Below are 6,742 nucleotides of genomic sequence, written 5' to 3'. Positions count from 1 at the left end.
TCCAGCTTTATTCATCTTTTCCAGTTTTGTCTCAGTCGTGTGCCTTATGTGCAATGTTGTTTCTGTTTCAAATGTTTGATTCTGTTCTAGCTTTCAATTTCCATTTTCAAACTGTGTATTAGATGCACGTTTAGCAATGAATTAATCCACAAAGGCAAAGAGACAATGTCTAGCCTGGATGATATGAGCTAAAGCATCCAACATTTGCGTCAGTTTTCACAAAATTCTACACAATCTTTTCAAATCTGGTATCTGTACTTTAATCTGTTTCAGACCAGATTTCTTGCTTCTAAAGCTTTGTGCAAGTTTCCTTGGTGTTGTTAAGCATTGCTACAAGTGTACAAACTCATATTAAACTCAGAAAAGCAAAATGTGTGGTTGAGTTCATAAAATCTGGTTTCAAATTCTGCATCAGAATTCATTTCTACATTGATTTGGTGCATATTGTTTCTGCCAGTTTTGTTGTATCTAAAACTTGAGACAAGTTTCTTTTATGATCTTAAGCATGTTTCAAGTGATAGTAACTCCAATCAATCACATATTTGCAAAATGAGTTGTTGAGTTGTTTCAAAATTCACTAAACAATGCTGTCACAGTTTTTGATAAGATTTTGCACCGTGCTTGCTGTCCTAGCTTGGTTTTAGGCTTTAAAAATTCTGCTAGCTCATATTCTATAGTTAGTTCTAGTCATTTAGGACTTCCTTATGCCTTAGCCAACTTTGTTTCTATTGGTTTCTTGATTCTGGTCCAGTTTTTGCTTCAAAATGCTGCATAATTTGTAACTCAACCTGTGATTTGGAGCATTTGGCTGTTTCAGTGCAGTTTCAACATTGGTGCAGGTGTATTTTAACTTTTGAAACTTGTAGTTACTGTTCAATTGGTTAATTTTACACCAGCACTGCAAAATCAGTTTCCAACCATTGAATTTGCTTAATTTTTGTAAGTGGACCAGTGAGTTTCGGGTGTGGTCTTTTTCCTTGCTGTTTGACAGTTTGAACACCTTCAATTTAAGCATATAAAGTTGTTTGAACCATTAGTTCTGCCATAAAACGATTGCAACTCATTTTTGCATCTCAAAGCACCATTTTCACATCACTTTTCTGGTGCAGTATGCAAATTATGTGCTGTTTGATTTTGTCCAACCTTTAAATCTTCATTTTTGGATTGGCAAAAGCTGGTTTCAAGTTTCCAAATGCAATGATATGCTTAAAAGAGTGTACTACATCCATAAAAAGCACATAAACCCTGCAATCCAGTGTTCACGAATCCAAAACCAGAAAACACCAAAATCTGCTGTTCTTTGTGGCATTTTGTCAAACAGTTTGGCATTTTCATCAAACACTTTCACTGCACTTGAATTTGCTCTTTGTTTTGAGTTTTTTCTTGCTTTTCTAATCTGTTCTAGACCCTATCTTAGGTTCCTTTTGTGTGCTAGCCTTTATTCCAGCCCCAAACTGTTTAGAAATCACCTTTTCTTGACTTCCATATCAGCTGTCATATTAATTCTGCATTTAAATTGGATGCACCTTGCTTTTCATCACTCACGGGTTTTGTGAATTTTGGTGTGCTGGAATATCATTTGGTGGTGGAGTTTTAACATCCAGCTAGGCCTTATCAAAGGGGTAGCATCTTAAGGAGTGGAGGTCTTGCTAACATTGCTTCAAGTGGACTTCCAGAGCAATTTCCATTGGCTGTCCAGCACTTCCTTGCAGCAGAAAAACACCACTTTAAAGTTACATTTCAGCTCATTTATTTAGCTGTTGTTGCCACACTTGGCTTTGTTTACATTGTCTTACACTTCATTGTATAAGTGGCATTCTATCATGAAACCTTTGTAGTAAATTCTTCTTTGCTTTTGAAACTTGAGTTACTTGGGAAAATGCTTATCAAGCAATTCCAAGTACTCCATTAAACATTGTAGTAGTCTAGTTGCGCATCTTAGTGTGGAAGTGTGTCAAGTGGCTCCAAGTGTCATTTGCACTTTCACTTAGGGTCGTTTTTCTTTTTCCATTCATTTCATACTTCCTTTCTTTTGCTTGTTGAATATTTGTGTTCTACGTCTCCGTGATAGCTAGGTGCGCTACCATATCGACAAACCTTCCTTTGGTTTATTAGGGGCATAACATCGTTATATTAGTGTTGCTTTAGGAGGGAATGACTCTTTTTTAACAATTATGCACTCCTTTGCTTCATCATCTCTACGTCTTTTCTTTGTAGAGATGTTTTCATCAGATTTTGTGTAAACTATGATTTGCTGTAGAATCTGCTCCCAAGGTGCATCATTATCCACCATTCTGAATAATTCTGTGAAGTCCAGTTGTTTCCCTTGATGGATTGGAAAAGGAAAAGTACTTTTGCTCTCTATTTCTCTTCTCTCTTCTGTATCTAGCTCAACTTTCTCATCATCAACACTCTCTACCACCTTGCACTCTTCTCTGGGGTTAACCTCAGTTTTAGCCCCAAAATTTCTATTTGGCCTTTCTTCCACCTGTTTGGTGATCTGCCCCATCTGAGTCTCCAAATTTTTTATAGCAGCTTCAGTGCTCCTTTGGGTAGACTCAGTTTTCTGTATGAAATTGTTGAGAGTTTCCTCCATCCTCATGGACCTTTCATTAAGCATAAATAATTGTTGCCATAAGGTGGGTTGCTGCTGCTGCTTATTATATTGACCAACTTGCCCAGTTTGCCCTTGACCAATACTTGGGTGTGGTTTCCACCCCTGATTGTAGCTTCCTTGACGATACTGATTGGTCATGTAGTTTACATCCTCTACGGCTTCAACTGGAAAGGCACATTGACCATTGATATGGTCGCCTCCACACAATTCGCACAACTGGGTTTGTACCTGTGCAGCAGTTTTCAACTCTTTGGGTAATTGTGCAAGAGTTTTGGTCAGAGTCTCCAACTGTTGAGTTAGAATTTTGTTTTGAGCTAGCAGGGCATCATGTGTCTGTAATTGGAGGACTCCTTTTTGCATAGGAGCTCCTCTCTCATTGTGTAGCTCATTATCACTAGTAGCCATGTTTTCTATAATCTCTGTTGCTTCCTCTGGAGTTTTCCATTTAATATTGCCTCCTGCTGAGGCGTTCAACATCATCTTGGTTTGTGAACCAAGCCCTCCAAGGAAAGTTAAGACTACTTCCTGATCTTCAAAGCCATGCGTGGGTGTTTTTCTTAGCAAGCTTTTGTATCTGTCCCATGCATGCCCCATTGATTCTTCCATACCCTGCTTAAATGAAGAAATCTCTTGCTTGCCTTTTGTCACCTTAGATTGTGGGAAGTACTTGTTTAAAAATTTTGTGACCACTGCTTCCCACTCTGTGAAACTTTCTTCTGGGAAAGAATTTAACCAAAGCTTAGCAATGCCTTCCAATGAGAAAGGAAACAAGCTAAGTTTGATAGCTTCGTCTGGCACCCCATTAATTTTGACTGTGTTGCAAATATCATTGAAGGTAGTGAGGTGCTCATATGGGCTTTCATGAGATAACCCATTAAATTGGTTGCTTTTCACCAGTTGAATCAGTGCTGGTTTGACCTCCATATTAGCTGCATTGACTCTAGGTCTAGCTATATTGGTGTAGTCAGCAAGAGTTCTTCTAACATTGTTGTTCTCCATATTTTCTGTGCTATGAACAGAACCTTGTGGTGATGATTGTAAGAGAGTTTCTGGAGAAGGGAAAAGTTCTCTAGAAGTTCGAATTCTTCTCCTCCGTCTACTCTCGTCTAAGCCTTCAAGCAGAGGTTTTGTTGGTTTCTTGCTCCTTGTTCTGATTGCTTCCTGCATGCACAAGAAAACAAAACCCTAGAAAAAATTTGTTAGCACAAAAAGATATAGGAGAAGATATAGATTCAGAAGATAAAAGATTCAGAGGATAGGATAAGATAAAATAATATAAAATAAAATAAAATAAAATAAAATCTAATCTAATCAAATCAAATCAAATCAAATAAAATCTAATCTAATCAAATCAAATCAAATAAAATAAAATCTAATCTAATCAAATCAAATAAAATCTAATCTAATCAAATAAAATAAAATAAAATAAAATCAAATAAGATAAAATAAAATAAAATAAAATAAAATCAAATAAAATAAAATCAAATAAAATAAAATCAAATAAAATCAAATAAAATAAAACCAAATCAAATAAAAACCGAAAAAATAAAAACAGAAAATAAAAACAGAAATTCAAAATTAAAGTCAAAGATAATCAATAATCACACAAATTAACCAGTTAAACCAGAGTCCTCGGCAACGGCGCCAAAAACTTGATGGACAAATTTATGATCACCAAAATATGATGTCACAAACTTGTTGAACAATCGGCAAGTATGACCGAATCGTTTCAAGTAATAAACTCGGTAAGACCAAGTATCGTTCTCCCAAAGGACTCACGACCTAGTTTAGTTATGTGATTTGTTGATTAGCTAAGACTTAAGAACGAAATATTTGGAGTTTAATATGCAAGACAAAAAATAAACATGTATGCATGAGTTTTGATCAATGGCAAAAGCAAAAGACAAGCACTTTCAATGAAATATATAGGTGAATATGTTGTTGGGGTTCAATTTCATCTTATCCACTCTCATATATTTTAGGAATTCAACATTCAAATCATCATTGTTAATGCCACTCTCTAAAGTACCTTTCAAGAAGGCTTCTCCCTAATTACGAGTTCATACAATTCCTAGCATTCCTAATAATTAGTTCATCAAGTGCAGGAGCTTAACGACAACCAATATAATATTGGGAGAGATTCCCCGGATCTAGACTTCCCCGTACGTTCCCGTATCGACAAAATCAATAATCATGCATTGAATGAGTTAAACAAAGCAAGCATTAAGCAAAGAGGAAAAACCCTAACTAATGATGAAAGAAAGCATAAATCTTACATTAAGATGCAAGCACAAATTCCATATATGAGAGCTTCAAAAGATTACATTGATTCCCCAACAAACATACAAGGTTTAGTTCACCATATTCATGGTGAACCTAGATGAACAATAATGAAATAATGAAAGATAAAACCCTAGAAAGGTGAAGAGGTAGCCTGAGCATCCAAGATCCTCCTTCAAAGGGGTGGAGAAGAGAGTGTTTGCTTTGTTTCTGCCAAAGATACCAACCCTAAGACATCTAGGTCTTTAAATAGGACATAAAAATAATAGAAAACGGGTCCAGGCCCAAACAGATCATAAAATCGCATAAAACTGGCCCAAAACTCGTCTGGTTGACTTTTTTCGTATTCTGGTTGACTGGTTGACTTTTTGGTTGACTGGTTGACTTTTTGGTTGACTGGTTGACTTTTCTGGTTGTCTGGTTGACTTTTCTGGTTTCTGGTTGACTTTTCTGATTCCATTTCTCTCCTTCTTCACTTCTTTCACTAAATTCACCTTAAAACCTGTACAAAAACACTGAAATCAAGCATAAACCTGTCCAGCTCTCTTATTTCTGAAAATATGGATAAAAGCATGATTTCAAGCTAGTTTCTAAGTGTAAAGGTTGCTTTTTGTGTCAATTTTAAGCATGAAAATAACAGTTTTTCAACTGTTATCACTACCCTACCACCTCCGACTATAGGACAAATCCTAAGAGGGAGGGTAGTCCAAAGAGGTATGAAAAGCCTCACGAAAAAGAAAAAGAAAAAGAGAAAGTGAGAGGTAAAGAAAAAGAGAAAGAGCAAGAAAGAAATACCTTTCACAAAGAATCTTCAAAAGAAACAAGGGGTAGAGAGACCAAATGCTTTAAGTGTGGAGAGAGAGGACATTATTCTTCTGAGTGTCCTCGCAAACGGTCTACTTATCTCTTAGACCATCAAAGTCAAAATGAAGATTCTTCTAGTGACTCAGATACTTCTATATCTGAGGAAGAAGCCTTACCTTGTGAAGGTGAGTTATTATTGGTAAGACGACTTCTTGGAAGTCAAACCACTGAACTAGAACAATCACAAAGGGAAAACCTATTCAGAACAAGATGTAAAATCTTTGAAAACACTTGTTCATTGATTGTGGATAGTGGTTCCTCTTGCAATTGTTGTAGTTCTAGAGTGGTGAACAAATTGTCCTTACCTACTATTTCTCATCCCAAGCCTTATAAGCTTCAGTGGATAACAGAGGATGAAGAAATAGTAGTGAACACACAGGTAACCATAGCAATATCCATTGGCAACTATGAAGAAAATGTTTTATGTGACGTTATTTCAATGGATGCTGGGCATGTATTACTTGGTAGGCCATGGCAATTTGATCATAATTCCACTCATGATGGCTATACCAACAAAATAACTTTCTTCCATAAAGGTAATAAAATCACATTGATTCCTCTTACACCTAAACAAGTGAAAGAGGATGAGATAATAATCAAAGAAAAAATTGAAAAAGAAAGAAAACAAGAAAATAGGTTGGCCAAGCAACCTTCTCAAGAAAAGAAGAAGGATACAAAGGTATGCATGTTGTTAACTTCTTCATTAATAGGTAAAAACCTTGAATCTTCTTCTCAAAAACATTACTTTGTTTCTTCATTTTATCCTGGGGAATGTTCAAAACAAAGTGAATTCAAAAAAATATTAAAGGCCAATATTTCTTCTAAAACCATTTTTGTCAAAAGGCCTTCATTTTATCTTCTTACCTTTGCATATACTTCATTCATCATACTAATTTTTTCTATTTTTTGTAGATATATTTTTGATCCCGGTGGCCAATAGCACCCAAAGTTGTGCTTCTTTCTTTCTTCCCGATTTGAGGA

This window comes from Vigna umbellata, chromosome 5 (genome assembly GCF_029865625.1).
Source record: "Vigna umbellata cultivar VRB3 chromosome 5, Vumbellata_1.0, whole genome shotgun sequence".
Classification (NCBI taxonomy): domain Eukaryota; kingdom Viridiplantae; phylum Streptophyta; class Magnoliopsida; order Fabales; family Fabaceae; genus Vigna; species Vigna umbellata.
The sequence above is the reverse complement of the archived record's forward strand: the minus strand, read 5'-3'. Positions refer to the sequence as shown.